Source organism: Balaenoptera musculus, chromosome 13, assembly GCF_009873245.2.
Source record: "Balaenoptera musculus isolate JJ_BM4_2016_0621 chromosome 13, mBalMus1.pri.v3, whole genome shotgun sequence".
Classification (NCBI taxonomy): Eukaryota; Metazoa; Chordata; class Mammalia; order Artiodactyla; family Balaenopteridae; genus Balaenoptera; species Balaenoptera musculus.
Genome location: NC_045797.1, coordinates 36,259,415 through 36,274,205, shown reverse-complemented (window position 1 = coordinate 36,274,205; position 14,791 = coordinate 36,259,415). Strand labels below are relative to the sequence as shown.

At 37.3% G+C, this 14,791-nt stretch overlaps 1 pseudogene; it reads right to left on the bottom strand.

Moving 5' to 3' along the window:
* Window positions 1-569: 569 nt before the first annotated feature.
* Window positions 570-8,512, bottom strand: LOC118906361 (annotated as a pseudogene).
* Window positions 8,513-14,791: the final 6,279 nt, after the last annotated feature.

Below are 14,791 nucleotides of genomic sequence, written 5' to 3'. Positions count from 1 at the left end.
TAACATTTTAAAAGGTGTACTATTCAGTTGCATTTAGCACATTTCACTGTATTGAGCAATCATCACTTCTAACTAGATCCAAGACATTTTCATCATTCAAAATGCAACCCTGTACCCACAGTAATGCAGTTTTGCAGAAATACTGTTAGAAAACTGGCAAAAGAGAAGAAAGTAAGACAAAAGTTCCAGTGGTATGGCAAAAAGTGAGAAGTAGCTACCTGATGAACTTGAGAGAAACAAAAAAAAATCTTATTTAACAAATATTTTGCTGAAACATTATAATGTATAATGTACTGTGCTAAGTGTTGGATACTTAAAAAAAAATTTCCTAGCAAAGCAAACTTTATTATAGCGCTGAGGTCAGGGCTCTTCTCTCCAGGTGCTGCTGAAACTAGATAGCTGGGGGTGACGGGCTCTTATATTGCACCTTCCACAACACCTCCATCACCTTCAGACTCAAATGGAGGGGGACTCGGGTTGGGGGGGCACCCTAAGTTTGCAGCACACTCCAAGGAAGGTCCACTCGCAGACCCTCTCTCAGTCACTGCAGCTAAGCCATTTCTGGTTCCTCATTTCTTGGATCCCAGCTTTTCAGGTTTGGCCCTTCTCACAGGGCTCTTGTCTTTAAGACTGGGTCTCACTGCTTCTCTTCTTTTTCCACCTTTTTTTCCTTAGTAATGTTCGTCTGTTTCTGGGGTGCTAGCCTCTTGACTTGTTTGACAGGAGTCTCCTCCTCTAGGGATACATCTACATCATCATTATCTTCCTCCTCTTCCTCCTTTTCCTACTCCTCCACTTCCTCCTCCTCTCAGGGCTCCTGTCTGAAGGACAGTCTGAAGAATCATAACATTCCTGGCCTGAGAAACACAGGTCCAGAGCCAGCCTGGAGCTGAAAAGTGACTGGAGGAGAAAGCTCCAATCCCATCATGGTGACATGGGTAGGATGGTGGTGATGTGATGGGTTTTGTCTTCTTGTCCTCCTGGCTTGCTGGGGACAGAATCTCCACAAGGTTCATCTTCTCTTTGGCTTTTTTTTCCCTAAGCAAATCATACTAGGCAACAGCTTACAGTCCTGCTTCCCCTGCTTCTGGGGTTCAAAGGTTCAAGTCTGCTTCTACTGGTTTAGCTCACAGCTCCAGAGCATGACTGTTATTGCCTTTTCACCTGTGCTGTAGCATTAGGATGTGGAAGGTAGAAAAAATACAATCTAGCTTTTGTCTTCAAAAGAGTTTGCAGTCCATTGAAGAATTCAGATGTATAATCAAATGGTACAAGGTAAGCAAAAGAAAAGGGACTAGAGAGAGAAGGGTTAAGACACCAAAGGAAGGTCATAGGAAGACTACTTTTTTGTTTAGATAAAGAAAAGTCTTGGGCATGGACCAATGATGATTTTCTCTTTGAGACTACGAAGAGCAGGAAAGTGCCAGGTAAACTGCTAAAATAGGTAAGGATGTTACACTGGCACATGAACCCAATCCCCACTCTCCAGGAAAAAATGAGGAAAGAAGGGAGCTAGTTAAGGCTTCATGTGACCATAGGTCTTTCTGGTGTTATGGTGTGTAGACCCTCTCACAAGAAAGTGCCAGCCAAGTCCAAGAAACTTTAGGGGAAGATATGAAAAGGAGGTGTTGTTATGCAGTTATAGCTATAATGGCATCATTTGGCCAAAAAAAAAAAAAAGGAATGTGAGCATTTAAAACATATAAAGAATAAGCAATATAAACAGGTATGGATGCCAACAATAATAAAACAATGGGACATAAAGAGGAATATGATAGCACTAAAGATGTAAAGTATAGAATGAGCATCGGGACTTCCCTGGCGGTCCAGTGGTTAAGACTCTGTGCTTCCAATGAAGGGAGTGCAGGTTCGATCCCTGGTTGGGGAACTAAGATCCCACACACTGCGTGGCGTGGCTGAAAAAAAAAGAATGGGCATTCACTCTGAAAGGGAAGAAAATGTAACAATTAGAGATCAAGCTTCAAATTCCACCCTGCCCAAGATGAAATAGCAAATCCTGCTAAAGAAAGATTTATAAATATAGAAGACAGATGTCTTTCCAGAAGTATGATGAAGGATTATCAATGGAATGTAAAGACTGAGGACCTAAAAAGTGTGATAGGAAATTATCAAAGAACTCTTAAAGGAGATGTATATTTATAAAAGAATAAACAATAAATCTGAGTATTAAAACAATCTTTGAGGCTATAGAAAATAAGAGAAAAAATTAATAAATATGGTTTATATTAAATATAAGACAAAAATATCTTACTAAATGTTTTAACAAACAATGATTCTCCAATAAAAATGTTCACGATAAGGGGCAGCAACTACCATTGCATGGGTTACAACTAAATATCTTTGGAGTCAGTCAAGATTAAGGGGAAGGAAGAGATGAATTACAGTTCCAAAGAAAAAACTTATGGGTCTTTCTCAGAGGAAGGAGAAAGATGAAGAACAAATCACCATCTTAAAAATAAAGACTGGGAAATCAGAAACAGGAAGAACTACAGATGTAGAAAGTCAGGAAAACTGTTGCTATATGGATAAAATATATTAGAAAGAGAAGACTGAAGCCAATAAAGGGCCAGCAGACAAATCCACTGCATTTATAAGAAATGGAATTTTTCCATTTTCATGATGGATGAACAATTATAAATAGGTGTAAAATATATGTTTGGAAATAAAACATGAGAATCAAATGAGTTAATAAGGGTAGAAGTGCTTGAAAAATTATAAGCCAATATACAAATAAAAGCTTTTATTTCAAGTATGTGATGTGAGGCTCTTAAGATTAATTTTATTATTTTAAGATTTATTATTTATTTATTTACTTAATTTTTTTTGGCTGCATCGGGTCTTAGTTGTGGCATGCAGGATCTTCACTGAGGCATGTGGGATCTTTAGTTGTGGAGCACGGGTTTCTCTCTAGTTGTGGCGTGTGGGTTTTTCTTCTTCTCTCTCTCTAGTTGTGGCGTGCAGGCTCCAGGGCGCGTGGGCTCTGTAGTTTGCGGCATGTGGGCTCTCTAACTGAGGCGCGCTAGCTCAGTAGTTGTGGCGCACAGGCTTAGTTGCACCACAGCATGTGGGATCTTAGTTCCCTGACCAGGGATCGAACCCACATCCCCTGCATTGTAAGGTGGATTTTTTACCACTGGACCACCAGGGAGGTCCCAAGATTAATTTTAAGATAAAGAATTTGTCTAAAACTTGGCAAATATCACAAAAGGTATAGAAATGAATAAAGTCTTTTTTATATATACAAATATACATTTATATATCGTATATAATATATAAATATTATGTAATTAATATATAGCATTATTATATATTTACATATAAATATATAACCACTTTAATATATATGTGTGTATATATGTATGTGTGTATATATATCTATATCTATATATCTATATCTATCATGAGCCCTATGGTCAGTCATCTGTCTGTTTTCCATTGAATGGCTGTTCTTTGCCCCACCCCCACAAAGAAAGAAAAAAAGGCCACAACTTTTTTCAGTGCACCACATGTAGCAATGCCTCAAGTGAATTCTTCACCTCACCAGATTAAAATTTGTATGATGCATCTGCAGAGTTAGTGTTGATCTTTTTCATAGATTTGCATCAGCTTTAACAAACATTTGAACATCACAGTATACAAACTCATGTGAACCTAAACCACTTTTGAAAGCTGACTACAGCAAAATGCTTGAAGGAAGGGAACTAGATATTAATTACATGCTAAACCAGTGGTTTAAGTTATTGTACCTTTCTCATTTTTCTTTTTTTCCTGATTTTCCTCACTGAAACCAGAAATAGGCTGAAAAATTATAGGATAGATAGATAGATAGTCAGATAGATAATAGATAAATGGAGAAATTTCCCATGGTAGCTCTGATTTTTTAAAAATTAATTAATTAATTAAATAAATTTTGGCTGCATTGGGTCTTTGTTGCTGCGTGCAGCTTTCTCTAGTTGCGGCGAGTGGGGGCTACTCTTCGTTGCGGTGCATGGGCTTCTCATTGCAGTGGCTTCTCTTGTTGCGGAGCATGGGCTCTAGGCCCTCAGGCTTCAGTAGTTGTGGCTCGCGGGCTCTAGAGCACAGGCTCAGTAGTTGTGGCGCACAGGCTTAGTTGCTCTGCGGCATGTGGGATCTTCCCAGACCAGGGCTTAAACCTGTGTCCCCTGCATTGGCAGGCGGATTCTTAACCACTGCGCCACCAGGGAAGCCCTGCTCTGATATTTTTTATTCATCAAACAAACATTTGTGGAGGAACTACTACATGCCAGGTACTTCGAGGGCTACAAATATGGTACAGACATTGCTTCTGACTTCATAAAGCTGATTATCTAGTGAGGAAGATTGATATGAACATAAATATCTGTAACATATTTATAGAGTAGAAATATAGAGTAGAAAGTGATAACTGCTATGAGAGAAATGCAGGTAAGTTGCCACGGGAGCTCAGAAAAAAAGAGGTTGCCTACATTTAGGAGAGATCAAGAAAAGCTGGTAGCAGAACCTTGGCCTTAAATTTTAAGAATAGGTAGAATCTGAACAAGTGAAAACAGGAAGCAAGAATCAATGGGCCAAAGGCAGAGAGCCAGAACAGTTCTGGGCATGGAAAGAAAGAGCAAGGAGCTTGAAAGTCTGTGGTAAAAGGAGTAATGGGCCACAGGGATGGGACGCTGCACTGCGTCAGATGGTACAGGACTTTGTGTGCCATGAGGAGTTTGTATTTTACAATGCAGTAAACAGAAAGGTATTAAGGTTTTGAGCAGGAAAGCAATGCGAGAAGAGCTGAATTTGAGATTAAGCTGATAATCCAAGTATAAAATCATGTGTAAAAAGGGTTAGGGAGAAGAGGCCAGATGAGAGTCGGAAGGAGGGGGCATGGAGGAAATAAACATTATAAAAACAGAATCAAATAAATGTTTCATATTCCTGTTACTAATTTGCATTCCAGGAAACTAAATTCTATTAAGTTAATGTAGAAACAAGCCTTTGATTGCTAACAACACCAGTCACTTGTACCCAAATGTACACAGAAAATTACCCCAGCTCTGTCTCTAAAAAAAAAAAAAAAAGAAATATGTAATATCAATAGCTTCTGAGAGTCCTCTCAAGGTGAATTTTTCTCCTTCAAATACTGAATCCGTCATTAGGATTCTTCAGGGAGAGCTCTCATAATCCAGAGGTTAAGGAATGTGGAACTCTAGTCACAGAACTTTGGACTAATCACAGAACTCTGGGTCAATCTGTCCCACCTCCAACTTTACCAAGAGTGAAACTGAGCCCCAAAGCGGGAACTGACCTGTCCAGGGAAACTTGGCTGGCTAGAACTCAAATCTCCTGATCCCTGCCCCCACCCACTAACTTACATTCCACTGTGGATACTCTGGGTTGGCTAGAAGTGAAGTATCAAAATAAAATAACTCTCTTAATTTGCTTGGGCTTAAAAAAATGGGTTTCAAACAAATAGCAATCAAGAAAAAAAATTTGGCTCTACCAGAAAATTGGAAATCTGTAACACATATATATATATATGTTTTACATAAATCAGTAGCAAGGTATTGCTATCTAGTCGGAATACTGACATACCACACACCTTGCTCATTAGGTGTCATAAAACACTGAGTTAAATGTAGTGTAGCAACTACTTGACTCTTTCTGGAAGATTCTTGACTCTTTCTGGTTACTTTGAGGAATTCCGTAGGTCTTACAGAGACTTGCGGTCTCCAAACATTTTTTTTGTGTAGAATAACAAATATGTTTTTAATAGAATTCAATTTGGGATTTCAGGAAGTTACTGAAAATCTGCAGCCTATAAGCATTGCAGAAATGAAGGAAAAGGTCATAAATCTCTCAAAATTCTGGCAGGAAAGGAGTGGCTGTTTCCAATGTTCTTTTTCCTTTGCAGTAAGCTGCTTGGTGCCAAAAAACATCTCATCAGCAATATTGTTTTATTTTATAGGGATGCTTTGAGAGAGAGAAAAAAAATTAGTAATGTGTGCTGTGATTTTTCAAACCTCATGTCCCAAAGCCTACAATAATCTCGCTGCACTTTATTTTAAAAAAGGAAACCAAATGTTTGAGATTTGATCTTTAAGTCTACCTTGTTCACTGCAAGCACATACTTTAACCTTATCACAAAAAGCAACATGTAGTTTCTTTAAATGCTGCCAAGTCAAAAAAGAAAAAAAAAAGTCATAGATTCCATTGAGGACTCAGTGTTCTTCCATGTGTAACATGTTACACATAGTAAGAACCATAGCTACAAAATAGCATTTCTTTACCTCTGCTAGAGGGTTCATCCTCTACTGCCCCTAAATCAGGGTACCCAGGGATGTCGCATGTGCACTCCAAGAATAGGCTGCCAAATGGTATTCACAGTTCTCCTTGCCTGTTAAAAACAGCTGCTGCCAACCTTCCAAGCTATGTCATCGCTGCTCATCAAAGGCACTGCCACTGTATGCTAGGAGGTCTGCAAGGCTGAAGTCCAACTTCAAGGTATCAGAAGTGTTGACAGTCCTAGTATCAACAGTCATACCACTGATAAGCTGCACTCCCTGTGTCCTAAGATTAGCAAAACAAAACAAAATAACAGCTCCATTAGCTCATACTAGATCCTATATTACAGCTGTGCTGGGGTCACAGGACTCAGGGACAGACTGTTCAATAGCTATTTGTTGAAAGAATGAATGAGTCCACCAGGCTGGGCTGCAAACAATCTGAGTGGCAGACACCATGATGTACTCAGATATATTCAACTCCATCTGCTGCCCTTAATGCAACCTCTGTAATTTGGTTCTTTCTTCTACTGGGTTAGTTCTTCTTTGGAAGCAACTTGAGTTGTCTTATAAATAGAATTCCAGAGGGCCCACCTCCACCAGACCCCAGGAATGCCCAGATATGCCTGAATACTAGGGAGGAGAAAACTTAGGTTCAAGCATTACCACATACTATCTTTCTTTATCTTATAAAAGGGAATTATAGAATTGACATACAAAATTCAAGTTTATGTTTTTTATATGATTCTCATCAGAAGTTATGAATTAGTAGCCTGTGGCCAAATCTGGCCAGATGATTTTTTTTTAAACCCACATGATTTTTTTAAAAATTTGAATCAGAATACATCTAAATTAATAGTTCTCATACATGAACATGTGTCAGAATCAAGCTTATTAAAACTCAGATTGCTGGGCTCCACCCCCAGTTTCTGATTCAGTTGATCTAGGTTGGGGTCTGCTAATTTGAATTTCTACCTAGTTCCTGATGCGTTTCTGGTCTGGGGACAGACTCTGAAAACCACTTTTTGCGTGTTCTATGGTTTTCCCAAACCCCATCACCAGACCCCATTGTATTTCATCTGGGCTATTTTACTTATTCTAGTTACCTGTCTGGCTTTTGAGTTTGAAAGCTGAGTCTCAGTATTTCAGGTGAAAATCCTTTTTCAGCCTGATTCAGGGAGATGACTGTATTACTCACTTTGTTTCACTTATAATACTTGGTTTATCTATAATATTACAACAAAGTGTTCTGTAAATGGTGTTTCTAATACTCAGGTCCTTATTTTTCATTATGGCTACTATTGACAATTGATTATTCATGAGATTACCACCACCTTTTCCCCCATGCACATAGATTTGCCTGATTATCAGCTAAATCCAGAAGTGGGAAGTGAAAAAGGCTGGGTTGTTTATGACAAATGAGAAAGCAATTCAATTTATGTCTATTTATGTTCAATCCTATCACTTTTAAAAATAAATGGTGATTTTTCAAGCATATGTATATTTGAATTTTTTAATCTGTACCTTGGTCAAAGACCAAATATTGCCTGAACAACAAATACTGATTATATTCATAGCTATAGACATAGTAGTAAGTGAGGGCAATTTAAATCTATCATAAAGAATAAATATTTTTACATTGTTGTTTTTTAACTTTCTATTAAAATACAACAGATAAACAGAATAGTACATATATCTTAAGTGTACAGGTCATTGAATTTTCACAAATTGAGTACACGTATCTAATCAGCACCCAGAGCAAGAAATAGAACATCACCAGCTCCCAGAAATCTCCCTCACCCCTTTCACAATTTTAAACCCAAGGATAACCACCATCCTGACTTCTAACTTCATAGATCTGTCTCGCCTGTTTTCGTAATTTATACAAATGGAATCACAGTGTGTACTACATTGTGTCTGGCTTCTTTTGATCAACATTATGAGATTCACTCACAATGGTGTATAGAGTCTGTTCATTCTCTGCTGTACAGTATTCCACTGTGTGACCATACTACTGTTTATTCATTCTACTGTTGATGAGCATTTGGGTCATTTACACTTTGAGGTCATTAGAAAAAGTGCTTCTACAAATATGCTCATAGGTCATTTGCTGCATTTCTGTTGAGTGCATACCTAGGAGGAGAATGGCTGGGTCATAGGGCATGTGTACAGTCAGCTTTAGGAGATACTGCCAGTTTTCCAAAGTGGTCTTACCAATTCATACTCCCACTAGAAGTGTATGAAAGTTCCAATTTCTCTACATTCTCACCAACACTTCGGATTTCACTTACACTTTAAAGACAGATAGGCTTGCCTGGATTTAAGTCATCGGTGTCTTCATTTGATTTTCATACATTTTAAGTTCACTGTAAAACTTCTATCACTTTCAAGAAATAGAGGCATGAATCTGTCTTTAATAAATGATTGGGTTTCACAACAAATTTGTAAATAGATACCTTAAATTAGTGAATTTGCTACCTAAGTGAATTTTCCTCCTGCCATGTATTATCTACTGTTTGTTTTTAAGCCACAAAGAATTTTCTATATGGGAAGATATGATTGTTCTCTGTGTTTACAGCTCTAATCTAAAGGTGTAACCAACAGTACTTTGCATTTGGTGACTGGCTGTTGTTTGTAGAAACTCTTCCTGCAAGTGATGCTCTTTTAGAACCACAATTTCAATAATGCAGTAAGAAGTTCAGGTTCAATACCTCACTCTAGGAAGTCAGAGATTTCTGGATAATGTCTGCCCACAGGGAATAACATTGACAGTTTCTGGCCAAAGGTTGACTCTAATGATCAGTAACGAAGTTCCTAATGTCATGCAACTCCTCTCACTCTGCTGTAAGTGGCTCCTTCAAAAACACTGAGATAAAGCACAAATAAAGACATCATTTGTGCTGCTATCAAGCACTAGCTGGGGAACAAGTCTTAGGCCCCTGGGACCTTCTTTTTTTTTCTAGGCTGGTTTTCTCCCAAGAATCTCTGGTAATCAAGTGTTATAATACAGTAAATGTTTTATTTAATTGTTTAATTGAGCAGGAAATGGCCTTAGCAGAACCAAGGTATTTTGTATTTCACACGCTTAATATTTATTTCTTTCCTTTTCTTGTCTAATTTGAGTGATTTCTGACTTTGATACATTGCATCTTAAATTTTGTTGTTTCACCTGGGTAAGTACAATATTTACACCTTTCTTCTCTTAATATTTAACAGCTTAACAATGTAAATTCTCATTCCATATTTGTCACTTTTAACCGAAAGCTGGATAAGCGGAAAATCATTGTTTTCGATGATTTTCTTTTTTTCAAGTATAATGACTTTGAGTTTTTTAAAAAGATACATGCTCATTTAAAAAATTCAAGCAATTAAGAAAAGCATAACAAGTAAAGCAAAAAAATTACTCCCTCTTACCACTCAGAAATTAACCATTGCTAACCTTCAGTGAATGTTATTCTAGACATCTCTCTATGCCTATATACATATAAAAGAAGATACATAGATGTTATTAAAATTGGATCACACACAGTTATTGGTTAATAAAAAATACTAGAGTTAAATTTAACAAAAGAAAAGCAAACTGAATGATATGAAATAGCTGAACTTCACATAAATTTTTCATCATATTTCAGGCATATTTTAGAGATTGGGCTTGCCTCAGTCCTGATCTCTAACACTTGGCTAAACCTAGAGGAATTTCTTGATTGCATATCCAGTGATATTAGCCTCCTCAATCTCTAATAGTTCATCTTATTGTAATGTGTGTTTTTGTCAGTAGCCTGTTATTCTTTCTGTTAAAAGATAAAATGTAAAGAAAGAAATGAAGAAGGGGAAGAAGAAAAGGAAGGAAGGAAGGGGAGAAGAAAGGAAGGAGAGGAATGAAAGTTTATATTTCAATGTCCATATTCCAGTTCATCGTTGTAGTGGTCTTCTTAATTAAAGTGCCATGTAAATTGTAGATGATGCTTGCTGAGCATTATAGGGAGAACTAGTTTTTTGTTAAATAGATCTGGGCTTCCTACTTCATTATGGAACAGGTCCAGAGGACCATTATGGTATGGTCACATCAGAGTTTATGGTACCCTGCCTGATCCATATCCTCTCACTGTGGAAGGAGGTTGCAGTAAAAGTCTAGTCTTGTTCAATCTATTTTATGCAGACTGTTATTGCTATGAGGCTTCTTTTTTAACCTACAAAATTCTAATGAGATTAGCTTTAGATCATCAGCACAAAACCCCAGAGCAGTGGTAACTAACAAAAAAAAACCCCGTACAAGACATAAAAATGTTGATGGATTGTGTATTGTATACTCTGCACAATGACACAACCATGAACTTGTAGAATGTCTGGGTAATGTACCAAGCAGCACCAGGGAAACTCTATACTCAGTCCTTGCATTAAGGACACAGAGCACAATGCTATCAATTGCATCTCATAAACTAGACTGTAAAGAATCTAAGAAGGTTATAATGGAAAATGAACTGAGGGACTTCGCTGGTGGCACAGTGGTTAAGAATCTGCCTGCCAATGCAGGGGACACGGGTTCCAGCTGGTCCGGGAAGATCCCACATGCCGCGGAGCAACTAAGCCCGTGCGCCACAACTACTGAGCCTGTGCTCTAGAGCCCACGAGCCACAACTACTGAGCCCGTGTGCCACAATTACTGAAGCTTGCGTGCCTAGAGCCCATGCTCTGCAACAAGAGAAGCCACTGCATGAGAAGCCCACGCACCACAGTGAAGAGTAGCCCCCACTCGCTGCAACTAGAGAAAGCCCGCACGCAGCAACGAAGACCCAACGCAGCCAAAAACAAATAAATAAATTTATAAAAAAGAAAATGAACTGAATATTTATTAAGACCAGCATGACCCAGACAAATGGGAAGAAAGGGACTAACATTTCTTGAGCTTCTATTTTATGCCAGATAGGTTATTTATATCCTTTTCATCCTCAAACAACGCTGTGGAATTGGTATTGTTTGTATTTTCATGTTACAGATGAGTAAACAGGGCTTGGAGGGGTTGATGTTGTGATGAGCAAGAATTTGAATCTAGATCTGTGCAATGTTAGGACTTTTTTCCTGAGCTGCTCTCCCTTCCTGCAAGTTGTTATCCAAAGAAATTTCAAACCATACATCAAATAAAGCTTGGTGCAAGGATGGTATATGCAGCCTCTATATGGCTCTGCTACCTGATCATTCCTCAGAACATCAGACCCACTGCTCCAGTAAGTTCGTCAGTGTTCTCTCAGAGTCACACCTAACATTAAATGGATTTGGTTACTGACTGTGCCTGCCACCTGATGCTGCCAAGGGAAATGGAAGAACAGCTGCTGGAAAGACTTACTAATTCCTTTGTATAGTTTGTGACATTATCTAAACTTTAGATTCTAAAGGGCTTTGTAGATACTGCAATTTAAGAAAAAATATATCAAGATATATCTGGAAACAAAAGAATAAGTTTTTTTTTGAAAATTATTTTGTTAGTAGTATGTAGCTTCCGAGATAATGTATATGAAATTTAATCCCAAGTTATGAATACTTACGTGACAGTTCATGGCATTAAGAGATGGAATTCTATTTGAAAGGTCATGTGCACATTTGAGCAACTTGATATCAAGTGATCTCATTAGGGAGATTACATCATAGACCTTGTGATATTAAAAGCATTTTTTTTAAAAGTCATGAGCTGCTTAAAGGTAAAAACTGATTGTCTCTGGGATATATTTATACATCTTACAATTTTAATACCATGAAAAATTAAGTTTAAAAATGCATTCACTGTTTTATCCTCTTTGTGATTTAAAAACTTCTCTAAAAATACTTGGGTAGAAAGCACATGACTCCTAAGGAACAGAGGGTATTCTCGATTAAAGTGTAATAAGCCACTTGACGGCAGGGACAACTTCTATACATAGTGCTCTGAAGACAAAAAAAAATCATTGATTTCTCTAACCTACAGTCACAATATGTTCCAGATGTATGAATGGTGCGGGTACAGAGGGATGGCAGAGAGAGGGAGTTATTTCTCATTTTATTTTATAACTGGAGAAACTGAGAGAAGTGTTGAAGTCATAATGCTCTTGGATTTATAACACTTTTATCTGCAGTCACTTTCTAAGCAGAACACCTATACTTTATTGATTCAGATCAAGGAGGCGGTGCCTTCTTCCTTATTTCTAATCTGCTCCAATTTGAAAGCTGCAATAGCCATGAAACCCTCTCCTCTGGCTCCCTGGCCTTCTTTTATGCCTGTGGTTGGGAATGGCACTTCATCTGTTTTATGGCTTTAATTTACTAAAATACTTAAATTACTAGAATTACTTATTGAGATAAGACTCACAACAGAATCACCTTTATGTGGCTGTCATAAAGTAACTGAATACCAGTCTATGAATGATTGATTATGTTCTTCCACTGATACACTTTTCAGACATCTCTCAATGTTGAAATGAAACAAATTAGCCAGACCAAGGCACACAGGATTCAGACTCACCTTGGAAAGCTGTGAGTCTCTCATACACTGAAGTAAATTATTAAGTTGCAATTGCTTTAGAAAAAAATAAGTAAAAGAACCAAAGGAAAAGAAAACAGTTTACACCCTAAAGAGAAATTAACTTACAATAACATTTTTCTAGGTATGGTTCTTCCAGATTTTTCCCTTTGAGAAATGTTCTGTATGATTCTCCCCTTTTGGGGCCACCGCCTGCACAACCCAGAGAAAACCCTCTGATTATAGAAACTTTCCATGTGGTGAAGTTTTAGGTCCCCCTTTCCCCTACCACCCCCACCTCCTGCACAAATAGCTTCACCATCTGTCTATAACACTGCCTGAAATTCCATCATTAAATGTATTCCTTCAGATTACATTACCCAGTTATTGTAAAAATCATAGTCACTTCAACTTTCCCATCAACCTAACACAACTATTTATATTGTTTTAACTATCTCTGATACTTCAGTGCTTCTGCGGATATTTTAAATCATATAGATAGTATGTAAATGTATGTTTAGTTCTGGTTGTTCATTTGATGTTGCTTAAAATATCCACATACTTGGAATCTAAAAAATAAAATAAAATGGTGCTGATGAACCTAGTGGCAGGGCAGGAATAAAGATGTAGACATAGAGAATGGATTTGAGGACACAGTGGGGGAGGGAGAAGCTGGGACAAAGTGAGAGAGTAGCACTGACATATATATACTACCAAATGTAAAATAGATAGCTAATGGGAAGCAGCAGCATAGCACAGGGAGATCAGCTCAGTGTTTTGTGACCACCTAGAGGGGTGGGATAGGGAGGGTGGGAGGGAGGCTCAAGATGGAGGGGATATGGGGATGTATGTATGCATATGGCTGATGCACTTTGCTGTACAACAGAAACTAACACAGCATTGTGAAGCAATTATACTCTAATAAAGATGTATTGAAAAAATAAAATATCCATATACCAATACAAGGCATATATTTATCACATTATTCTTATTGTCAGTGCGTTCTACTTTGATAATGTACAATGAATAAGGAATTTGAATTGCTTTAAGTTTTGTTTTCATAAATATTTCTACCTTAAACATTATTGTACACATTGGCTTGATTCTGACTTTTTGAGATTATTTTCTGAAATAACCTTAAATTTCCCAAAGTAGAAATCCCGAGTCAAAGAATGGCAATATTTTAGTATCTCATTTCATTTTTCTAACATGGTTAAACCGAATCCACTGAAAGACTGTATCAATTTATAATGCTGTCGGCAACATATGAGTACCAGTCTCTCTACACTGTTGGTTGATCACTAATTTTTTTTAATTAAAAAAATATATATAGTTTTTATGTATATAGCTAGAACTCAAAATTGCTGATTTTATATTTATTTTTTCACTAAACAAGGTAATGATTTTTTAATTATTGTTCTCTTATAGCCCTTTCATCTGGAAAGTCTGGAGTCTGGATATTGATCTTATGGCTCTGCATTAAGATCATACAGCAAGGAAGTGACAAAATTAAGATTTGAATCTAGGTTTTTCTGACCTCAAATCACTCCACCATAAGGAGAGGGGATTGGGCTGGAGGGCTGGAGGGGAGCTGGCCATAAATATAGGAATGTTCTTTGTATATTTTATAGACTAAATTGTTTTTAATATTATACTAGCTTCATTTTTAAACATATAGTATACATATAGAAAAGTGTATATGTAATTATAAAGTGAGCTCCTGTTATGAAATAGAACATTGATAATATTTTAGAAGCTCTGTGTGGGTCCTGTACTCTCTTCCAGAAGTAACCTACATAACCTACTCTCCCACTTCTGTGAGTTTTTTCCTATGCTTTTCTTTATAATTTTACCCTTTATGTGCCTTCCTAAATTACACATTGGTTGGGTTTTATCTGTTTTCAATCATCACGCAAATGGAATTATACTGTCTGTATTCTTCATGACTCAACATTATAAGATTAATCTATCTTGATACATATAGCTGTAATTTGTTGTAATTTGTTTTTAT